Source organism: Phyllobates terribilis, unplaced genomic scaffold, assembly GCF_046119375.1.
Source record: "Phyllobates terribilis strain yellow unplaced genomic scaffold, ASM4611937v1 Scaffold_3__8_contigs__length_932513732, whole genome shotgun sequence".
Taxonomy (NCBI): Eukaryota; Metazoa; Chordata; class Amphibia; order Anura; family Dendrobatidae; genus Phyllobates; species Phyllobates terribilis.
In genome coordinates, this window is record NW_027362763.1 from 144,269,737 (window position 1) to 144,281,767 (window position 12,031).

The window sequence follows — 12,031 nt, forward strand, 5'->3', positions numbered from 1 at the left end:
AATGTGAGAATTTAGAAGTGTGGCCTGTGGGGCGTTGGCTGCATGTTTGCGCTTGCGTTCCAAGGACTGGGGTATGTACAACTGAATGCTGCGCTGGGACAAGGACATGGACATGCTTCCTGATGCTGCTACTTGAGAGTGTGCAATGACAGGTGCAGGACAGGAGGCATCTTCGCATGCACCATGGACAGGGGATTGGCTTGCATGCACAACAGCGGAAGACGCAATGGTGCCACCTGCAGACACTGTTCCTGGACCATGGGATTCGGCCCACAAAGTCGGGTGCTTTGCTGCCATGTGCCTGATCATGCTGGTGGTGGTCAGGCTGGTCGTTTTGCCACCCCTGCTGATGCTGGCCTGGCAGGTGGTGCAAATGGCCTTTTTGGGGTTATCGGCAGAGTCTTTAAAAAACAGCCAGACTCGGGAAGACCTAACAGTTGTACTGGCAACTTCCTTCGTGTTGGTGTTACGGGGAATGGTTGCCTGCTTTCTGTCTGCGGCCACCACACTGCTTCTTCCTGCCTGTTGGGGTGCTCTGCCTCCCTCCCCCTGTGTGCTGCTGTCCTCGCTGTGCATATCCTCCTGTCAGGTTGGGTCAGTTACTATGTCATCCACCACCTTGTCTTCCACTTCCGCACCCTGGTCCTCCTCCTGACTTTCTGGCAGTTATGTCTCATCATCGTCCACCTCTTTTGACACTTTCCCTTTGTCGCCTTTGTGTGACCGTGGCTGCTCAAATATTTGGGCATCGCTACACTCGATCTCCTCTTGCCCCGCTTCAAGTGTACCGGGTGAGAGGCCCGAATCTATAAATGGAAAAGTGAACAGCTCTTCAAAGTGTCCAAGTGTGGGATCAGTTGTCTCTGGGTACTCGGCATGGTGGGAGTAAGGAGGATCAGGGTGAGGAATATGCGGTCCAGACTCACGGCTACTGAGACTTGACCGTGTGGAAGACAGGGTGGTGGTGGTGTTGGCTAAGTGACTGGAAGCATTATCCGCTATCCAACCAACAACCTTTTGCCACTGCTCTGGTTTCAATAGGGGTGTGCTGCGGTCCCCTAGAAATTGGGACAGGAAGGTCAGGCGAGAAGATGTGGGTGTTTGTTGTGGCACAATTTCAGCTTGCCCACGGCCTTGTCCTCGGCCTCTGCATGTACCATTACCATCACGTCCAGTTCCCTGTTCCTTTCCACGTGCCTTGCCCATTTTAAATGGAGGACAGTATCTTCCACGCTCACTACAAATGACTGAGTTTGGAGCGAACTTATATGTGATCCGTGAGAGGGAGAAAACAGAGTTTTAAATACCTGGCCTGTAGGTAAGTAGTTTGAACAGCAAACTGCTGAGAATTGCTTCACTGACACACTAAAGGAAATTTTTAATGGAGGCCAGAAATGGCAGTATTTTCTGACAACGTATATTTGATCCATTTGACTGAGAAAACACAGTTTAAAATAGCTGGATTTCTAGCGCTCTAATATGGAAAGGACCTTGCTGTATTCTGCAGTGCCAACAAGCAAATGGCGCACAAAAACAGTGTTCTCTAGATTGCTTTTTAAGCAAATAAAGAGGATTAAGATCCAAAGAAAAGTATTCCTGGCCCCTGAGATCTTGTCCTTTGTATAGAAATATCTAACCGCAGCAGAAGGCAGAATTGGAATGGACCCTCTTGCTATGTGCACTGCAGTCTGCTATATACCCTGCCTGCCTGCCTATATACACTGCCTGCCTGATATCTCTGCAGATGGATTAGTTAGTCCTCAAAAGGACTGTTTGTTAAGATGGATATGTGTAATGTACGTTTTTTCTCCCTACACTACCTAATACACAAGAAAATCTTTCCCTTTTGCAACAGCACCTCTCCCTACTCTGCCTGATTCCGGAGTGACTGAGCAGAGCATGGCGGTGCCAGGTCTGATATAGACCTGATGACGCTGTGTGGCCAGCCAATCACTGTAATGCAACAACCAACATGGCTACGGCATTACAGTGAGTGACAGGCAATCCCTGCATGTTGATTGGCGCTCTAAAGTGCGCCAAACATGCAGGGAGGGGAACCAAGCTCCCGCTGAGCAACCCCGGAAATACTCGGCGAGCGCCGAGCATCTCGAGCAGTGAGATGCTCGGGCAAGCACCGAGCAGTAGCGAGCATGCTCGCTCATCACTACTGTAGATACAAAACCTGCCAGCTCTATATATAGTCAATGAAATACAGCAAAAAGGCTCATAAAGAAATTGCACAAGGCCTTAAAGTGTAACCACAACTCCTGGATAACTCACATAGTCAAATATTGTAGCAGCAATGCTGAGTATCATAAATCACAACTTTTAATGTCTAAACTTTTTGATGCATACATTTGCTCTCTCCTGAAGACCTATCATATGAGAAACGCGTCAGAAGGCACGTAGAGCTAGCATAGGGTATGTCCGATACAGGGCAAACGGTTAACTGCCCTTTCAGGACGGGAGCCATTTGGGAGAAAGAGCTGTCTAGTGTCTAATAGGGCACAATAGAGCCATCTCGGGACCCTGCCTTCCTCTGACCATACAGGGATCCATTGATTGATGTGATGAAATAAGGACCTCCATTCTTCCCTGTGGACAAAACAGGTGGGTGAGAGAATTCCAGTGATTTAACACCCATATTTGTTCATCCACACACAGGTCTTGATATACTACAGCCCTAGGAACCCCTTTACGTGCATTTCAATTTTGATGACCACCATCATATGGGCATTGTGTGTATATTGAGTCTGGTCAAAACTGTTTAGTAATTTTTGACTTATTGTCCAACCCTGTGGCCCTATAATCAATACCCGTTATATGGGAATTTATTGGGTGTTTTTAATTTCTGTATGTGATACTTTGTATTTTATTTTTAGACATAAAAAATTAAGTTTTATGATACTCACCATTACTGCAACAATATTTGACTATGTGAGGTATCCAGGAGCTGTAGTTACACATTAGGGCCTGGTGCCCTTTCTTTAGGTGTCTTTTTGCTGTATTTCATAAAATAAAATATTTAATAAAAATCACTACCGAAAACTTCCATTTTGCCATCCTGGTAAATTTTTTTCTTTTAAAACTTACACAAAGTTTTACACTATGTACCATTACACTGATTTTTTCAGTGTTCGGTACATACACACACAAATATACTGTATATACTAGAAATAAGCAGATCAATCTGCGGAAAAGTGAGTTTCAGTTTAATTTCCTGAAATATGTGGTTTCACATGTGTTTGAATACCTTGAGTTTTGATTCATGGTTCTCAACAACAACCAAAAAGATTTTCGAGGCACCATTTCCCACATTGCTGAACCATCAGAGAGTGGGATATCATCTTTTTGCCGAGCTGTATGAACCTCCCCATAATAACTCTCTTTTCTATAACGTGTAAGCTGTTATGGTCAGCGGGGTCCTCTCTCTCTCCTGTAGAGTGTAAGGTCTTATGGTCAGTGGGGTCCTCTCTGTCTCTACTGTAGAAGGTAAGATCTTATGGTCAGCAGGGTCCTTTCTTTCTCCTGTAGAGTGTAAGCGCTTATGGTCAGCAGGGTCCTTTCTTTATCCTGTAGAGTGTAAGCTCTTATGGTCAGCAGGGTCCTTTCTTGCTCCTGTAGAGTGTAAGCTCTTATGGTCAGCAGGGTCCTTTCTTTCTCCTGTAGAGTGTAAGTAGGGATGAGCGAGTAGTGAAATAATCGGACTCGCTATACTTGTAACGAGTAGGTCCCAATACTCGGGTACTCGTTACGAGTAGCGAGTCCAATGTAAGTCAATGCGAAAAGTGAGTAAGCCGAGTAATTGTCTGCTGGAGCCTATAAAGCGGTCTGTGGGCTGAGGAAAAGGCTGAAATGGGTGCATGATTGTTTAAAAGCCGGAGGTAAAAAGCCGCTGGCTTTTAAACAATCACTCAGCCCCATACTCACTTCTCCACAGCCTCCCATCCTGATCCTCCGCTCCCCCGCCGCCTCACATCCCGATCCTAAGTTAGGACCGGGCGGGGAGCGCAGCACCAGGGAGTGGGGAGCGAAGGACCCGGGCGAGGAAGCCGGCAGTGAAAAGACTTCACCGCCGGCTTTCCCGTTCGGTGCTGTGCTCCCCGCTCCCTGGTGCATCGTACATCAGGGAGTGGGGAGCGCAGCACCGAACGGGAAAGCCGGCGGTGAAGTCTTTTCACTGCCGGCTTTCCCGCCGGTTATTTCAAATGAACAGCTGAGGTATCAGGTGATGCCGATCAGCTGTTCATTTGAAGTAGCCGCGGTGTCCTCAGAGGGTTCATGTGAGTTCATGCTTAACTGCATGAACTCACATCAACTTTCCCACGGCCGCACAGCACAGCTACATCTCTGGTAGTCCAGCCAGAAGAAAGGAAGAAAGAAGAAAAGCACACGATTCCTAAAGAAGTGCTCTTCTTTCAGCAAACTTTCTGCCTTAACCTCCAGTAGTTATATAAAAAAAAACATGTTATTACTTACCCTCCCCAGGTCCAGCACTGAGCTTCCACTGCTGCCCCAGTCTCTTCTGTTTGCCTGCATTATTGAAGTTCCTTCAATAGCGCATCTGCCAATCAGTGATCTCAGTGGCTTGTGCCATCTACACGGACAGAACTGTTGAGCTCAGTGATTGGCTGCAGCCCTCTAGACGTGACGTGGATTTATCACTAATGGAATTTTTTAAGTAGAATTAGCTGAAGGCTTCATTGCTGTTATTTGTAAAATTTTATCAAAGTGTCACATGGTGCTTGATAAATTTGGCACATTATTAAATATAACACTTCTGCCTTGAGCTGACTTTTTTAATTTTTAAAATGGAAGCCGAGAAAGATAAGCTAAAGGTCAGGCTTTTCCAAGGTAAAGTGGAGTGATACTGTAGCTTAATGATAATAATAATCTTTGTTTTTATATAGTGCCAACATATTCCGCAGCACTTTACAGATATTATCATTGCTGTCCCCATTGGGGCTCACAATCTAAATTCCCTATCAGTATGTCTTTGCAGTGTGGGAGGAAACCGGAGAACCCCGGTGGAAACCCACGCAAACATGGGGAGAACATACAAACTCCTTGCAGATGTTGTCCTTGGTGGGATTTGAACCCAGGACCCCAGCGCTGCAAAGCAACAGTTCTAACCACTGAGCCACCGTGCATATAAAAGCTTTTAATCTTGGCCCTTTTCTTTCCTTACCCTTCCCCTCTACCTTTCCTAACTTTTCCTTCCACATCCTTTTCCTCTTGCACCTAGCCATTTTTCTCTCTTGATTCTTCTTTGGATAGAACTTCTTACTTTTTATAGTTGAATTAGTTTTAGATCATTCTGTTATGTTTAATCACTCACTTTATTGATTATAATCCCCTCCCTAAAAATTGTTAAAAAATCCCCCAAATAAAAAGAATATTATAAAAGCTTTTAATAATGTACACTAAAAACAACGCGTTTCGGTACATGTTCATAAGTCATAAATTCATAAGTCTCCAGATTTTATCCCATGCCTTTTTTTTTGCAGAGAAAATTTTTGAGAATTTTTAAAGTATGACATTTCATAAATCTGGCTTATATTTACTGGCTTGACTATTCCAGCTCACTTTAAACTCATTTTTCAAAAGTGCTAAGCTTTTTTTATACAATACAAAGTCTACACAGAGCTCTATATCAGAAACAATTGAGATATGACCCTTATGTAGATATATTATTTTACTCCAGACTGAATTTAACACCCATTCAGACTAAGGAAAGAAATTGGTGCTCAAAGGCTGAAATTCATTTTAAAGGGAACCCGGCAGGTGATATATGCTGCCCAAACCGGCACTGGCTGTAAGATCACAGCCATGTGTTTGACTCTGATATGAAGCAGAATTTCAGAGAAAAGCATACTTTTATTTGCCGCCAGGGACTGAGCCGCACTGTGCACTAGTCGTAGAGGTGGATCTCCAGCAGCTTCTCCCCGCCCACTGACAGTGACTGACAGGTCTCTGCCTATACGCAGAGTGAAACATACATGGGTGTAACCTACAGCCAGTGGCTGATTCATGTTGCCCACAATTTGGGTAGCATGTATCATCCGTCAAGTTCCCTTTAAGATAGACTCATGGAATATTAACTCTTTATGAATAAGTTATTTCTTTCTGCTGCCAATTGAATTGCAGTAATATTGTAACATAATAACATAAATGCCTCTTCTGTCATAAACACATTGTGAAAGTCTATTAGTAATTTGTAGCAGATTCCAAATGATCAAAATGGCAAAACCCATCACTATGCCAAATCATTTAGGATCAGATGCCAGGAGCTTAATCATCAATCCTTGTATTCCTGTTAAAAAAAAATATATTCTTTTGGGACTTGCTTAGTCATACAGTCACATTTATTATGTTTCTTTTTAGAAAAAAATAAGTGTAGAAAAGCAGATATATAAACACAATTCAAAAGTTAATAAGCCGATTCATCAAAGTTTTATGGCAATTCTCTGGCGTGAAAAACTTTTTTTTAAAGATGAAAACATTTTGTGCAATGTGAATTTTTTTTGCATCTTTTGGGGTTTTCACGCCAGTTCGGTTCAGCTTCTCCAAAGTGGGAAGACCATGGGTGGAACAGGGTGTGACAATGCTCACCCGTCTAATTCATGACCTGACGTGGCATTTTTTAAGCCAGAAATCTTACTCCAGTCACTAATAAATCAGGTACCTCTTACTCCACCATTACCTTTCATACAGACTGGCGTGTACAAAGACGGTCATGAAATTGCAGTCCAATCTGCAGGAAGCATATTATAGAGCAGAGGGAGCTAAGTAAAAAAATATATATATATATAGATATTTGTGAGAACATATTCAGAATAACCTGTGCTTTAATGATTTAATATTCTTATTGTGCATACAGAGGTAGCTGTCAGTCACTGATAGCACCGCCCACTGGACCCAAAATCCCAGAAAGAGCAGAAGATGAAATGATTAAAGCACAAATTATACTGAATCCTTCCGGCAGATTAGACTGCATGTTTGCGGTGACAGTTCCCCTTAATGACCGAGGCCTTAAAATGTTTTCTCAAACTAAAAGTTATGTTCTCCTTATTGTCTCCTTCATACATTCTTTTTCCTGCATCTTTTTCACTTGTAATAAACCCCCTAAATTTCAAATATTTTTCAGAGCATTTTTTGGTAGTGTTTTCTTGCTGTTACTTTTGTAACAAGTGTTTTCTTCCCGGCATTTTTACCCTCCCATTAGAAACTTTGGAAAAAATACCAAAAAATACTACAGACTCCAAACTCCCCCTCAAAAAAAGACAACCAGTATAAACCTTTATAAAAGTTTAACTCAATCTCCACTCACTTAGTGTGATTGACAGCTCCTCGATGTCCCTCCTCCCTGCTGCTCAGTACAAGCTGCAGCTGTCAGTAAAGCTAGGCAGGCAGTGACTAAATACACTTGAACTCATGAGCTCTCACTCTGTATCTGGACTCATAAAATGCTCTTAATCTTAATATCAAGAATATATAACCATTATGACATGAAATTTCAAAGTAAATACACCAGTCTCATCAGGTATAAGAGATCTATTTAAAGGGATTTGTCCTGTATTTTAATATTTTTTAAGGATAGATCATAGGGCCAGATTGGTGAGGGCGATCCCTGACACTCCCACCAATCAGCTCTTCCCAGTGTCGGCGGTGGCCAGATGTGATCAGTTGCGGAGCGTAACAGCAGCGCTCCATCAACTGCACAGTAGTCATGGCCAGACACTGCATATCTTCCCCATTACAAATGAACAGGCGTAGATCTGCAGTAACCTGCTGCGGCCACTGCAAAGTTGGGGTTTTCCACTCTGCAACTATGCACATCTGACTGGTGCTGGCACTGGGACCAGCTGATCTGAGGATAATTTAATAATTTACATGTGGCTTCAAAGCTTGATATCCCATTGCTGACATGTCGGACTACTACAAAACTGGTAGCCTTATTATTACTGGACTAGGACCTATACATCCATACTTGTATCCTCAGTTTCAGCAGTAAAGTCATCCTGGCAGGCTCTCTATACATTGAACATGTTGTACTATCAATAAGTCGAAAGTGAACAGCAGGAGCACAAAGGTCAGCCCTGCATGAATGTGCATGCAGCGCTAACTGTCAATCACTACAAGGACCGCCCACTGGACTCTTAAGGCAGAATGAGCAGAGATTAACATTGGTATATTACAAGCTATCTTGAATATTTTTTCCAGCAAATTATATATCAATCTGCCCTCTAACATACAGTACAGACCAAAAGTTTGGACACACCTTCTCATTTAAAGATTTTTCTGTATTTTCATGACTATGAAAATTGTACATTCACACTGAAGGCATCAAAACTATGAATTAACACATGTGGAATTATATACTTAACAAAAAAGTGTGAAACAACTGAAAATATGTCTTATATTCTAGGTTCTTCAAAGTAGCCACCTTTTGCTTTGATGACTGCTTTGTACACTCTTGGCATTCTCTTGATGAGCTTCAAGAGGTAGTCACCGGAAATGGTCTTCCAACAATCTTGAAGGAGTTCCCAGAGATGCTTAGCACTTGTTGGCCCTTTTGCCTTCACTCTGCGGTCCAGCTCACCCCAAACCATCTCGATTGGGTTCAGGTCTGGTGACTGTGGAGGCCAGGTCATCTGGCGTAGCACCCCATCACTCTCCTTCTTGGTCAAATAGCCCTTACACAGCCTGGAGGTGTGTTTGGGGTTATTGTCCTGTTGAAAAATAAATGATGGTCCAACTAAACGCAAACCGGATGGAATAGCATGCCGCTGCAAGATGCTGTGGTAGCCATGCTGGTTCAGTATGCCTTCAATTTTGAATAAATCCCCAACAGTGTCACCAGCAAAGCACCCCCACACCATCACACCTCCTCCTCCATGCTTCACGGTGGGAACCAGGCAGGTAGAGTCCATCCATTCACCTTTTCTGCGTCGCACAAAGACACAGTGGTTGGAACCAAAGATCTCAAATTTGGACTCATCAGACCAAAGCACAGATTTCCACTGGTCTAATGTCCATTCCTTGTGTTATTTAGACCAAACAAGTCTCTTCTGCTTGCTGCCTGTTCTTAGCAGTGGTTTCCTAGCAGCTATTTTACAATGAAGGTCTGCTGCACAAAGTCTCCTCTTAACAGTTGTTGAAGAGATGTGTCTGCTGCTAGAACTCTGTGTGGCATTGACCTGGTCTCTAATCTGAGCTGATGTTAACCTGCTATTTTTGAGGCTGGTGACCCGGATAAACTTATCCTCAGAAGCAGAGGTGACTCTTGGTCGTCCTTTCCTGGGGCGGTCCTCATTTGAGCCAGTTTCTCTGTAGCGCTTGATGGTTTTTGCAACTGCACTTGGGGACACTTTCAAAGTTTTCCCAATTTTTCGCACTTACTGACCTTCATTTCTTAAAGTAATGATGACCACTCGTTTTTCTTTACTTAGCTGCTTTTTTCTTGCCATAATACAAATTCTAACAGCCTATTCAGTAGGACTGTCAGCTGTGTATCCACCTCACTTCTGCACAACACAACTGATGGTCCCAACCCCATTTATAAGGCAAGAAATCCCACTTATTAAACCTGACAGGGCACACCTGTGAAGTGAAAACCTTTTCTGGTGACTACCTTTTGAAGCTTATCAAGAGAATGCCAAGAGTGTGCAAAGCAGTCATCAAAGCAAAAGGTGGCTACTTTGAAGAACCTAGAATATAAGACATATTTTCAGTTGTTTCACACTTATTTGTTAAGTATATAATTTCACATGTGTTCATTCATAGTTTTGATGCCTTCAGTGTGAATGTACAATTTTCATAGTCATGAAAATACAGAAAAATCTTTAAATGAGAAGGTGTGTCCAAACTTTTGGTCTGTACTGTACATCCCGCTGATTAGACTGTACTTTCAATGTGATAGGTTCCCTTTATTCATCTCATTATATGAGTGAGGCAAAATTTCTCCAACGCGATTTCTTTTTCTAAGAGTATGCTATACGTATGTAGTAATCTTCTTCTCCGAAATTTCTTTTGACTTTTTATAAGTAGGAAATAAATACCTGCGTAGTATTATTATTTTTGCATGATGAAAAATGCGACAGTATCGCAGGGAGCTGACGCGTACACTTGGCGGGAAGCAAAAATTTCATACTAAACAATGTTTTGTTTTGTTTTTGAAACAGAGACACTATTTTGGGATCTGTGGGTTTAGTAGAGACTAAAATGAATCCAATGTTCAACAAAGCAGCATGACGGCGTGTCACGTGTGGAACTGAATAAGTGAGAATAGGGCTGCAGTTAATGCTTCGCCTGATTCGGCTGCACAGCTGGGATTTCAAGAACTGTTTGATCTGGCCTTTCAAGCTCTGATGATCCTGCTAAATTGCATTTAATGGACAAGGCACTGCTAAAAAAAAAATGAAAAGGTCTTGTTATAAGACAATAGGCACAATTTAAGTTGTAGGCACACCTGTTCTTTATAGTAATGCAAGTCATTGGGGTGACCAGAGTGGGTGAACTGTGTGTAAGGTCTAATAGGGTTTACTGTCATTTTGTAAAATGAAGGGTGTTATAATAAATTATGGGTCATTTATATGCAGATAAGATAAGTTGAGGTCAAGGATCTTGTCTTGATAGACAAATCCACTTTTATATATTAGAAACTGATATTGTTTCCCTCTCCCTGTATTCTGAGCTCAGAAAATAAAAAAATATATAAAATACAGTTAATGCACTAAATTTAGTCTTAGAGAGGATCATATGAAATATTGTTAAAGGGTACCTGTCAGCAGGTTTTTGCTATGTATTTTGAGGACAGCATGATATAGCAGCCAAGACACAGATTTCTGGGATGTGTCACTTATTAGTCTGGGTGCTGTTGTTTCCATACAATGAAGGTTTTATCACCAGGATATTATTGTTATGTACGCAATACACACTCACTCACGGGTAATATAAAAGTGGAAAACCTACTACAAGAAGATGCCGTACACACACACAACTTGTCCCTGTACAGACTAGAAAGATCCTAGCCGCACAACTAAAAAACACCATCTCAGACCTGGCTCCCTAAAAGATCATCAAGGGGTTTATTGTACCTCCGTAGGAACCATAGAGGAGGCCACAACACACTGTTTACAAGAGGAGAGGAAAGTGTGGAGGAAGATACAAAAACCCAGGGTGAGAAAAGCACTTTCAAATAGGGTAAAGAGGGAAAGCTAAGGAGAGCCAAAAGTAAACACGGAACAAGAATGACCTCCCAGAAACATAAAGAGGTAAAAGCAAGAGGAACTGGGAAGGAAAACATATAGACTCATGGCAGAAATTTAACTGGTGTTTACCATGCAAGTAAAAGCTCTTAGCTGGAGGTCTGAAACTCCTAAACCCAAGTCTATCTAGAGGTATAGCCAGCAAGGAAGTGCAGTAAAGGGTGAACATTAGTGTTGAGCATTCCGATACTGAAATATCGGGAATCGGCCGATATTCGCGGTATCGGAATTCCGATACTTAATTCCGATACTTTTGCAATATCGTATACCGGAATCGGAAGTTCCCATAATGCAATGAGCCATTTTCATTTTATTCAGCCAATGAGGATCCTAAGAAGTGTGGGCACATCCTGTTAGGCATGTAGGCATCTTAACTAATGGCATTGCTGTGATTGGCTGCTGAAATGATGTCATGATGCACTATAAAAGCCGCCGCCGCCATTTTGAGCTCACTCTGCTGTGAATTCAGTTAGGGATAGGACGCTGTTGTTCTGAGGGACAGTTTTAGCTACCTATTTGCTCTATTCTGCTTTACCCAAGCTACTTTATAAATCGCTGTGCCTTGCAGTACTAGTGCACAGTTCTCTGTGCTGTTCACCGCTTTCTGCAAGGTCTCTGTGTGTGAGTGCAGCTCACCCTGTAGTGTGTGCTTCAGCCACGTCTGGTTATAGTGCACTCAGTGTGTCACTGCCTCATACATTTTCCTTTTTTGCCAATTCATAATTTTTCCTGATATCTCCTATTAGTGTGGTGGTTCCATC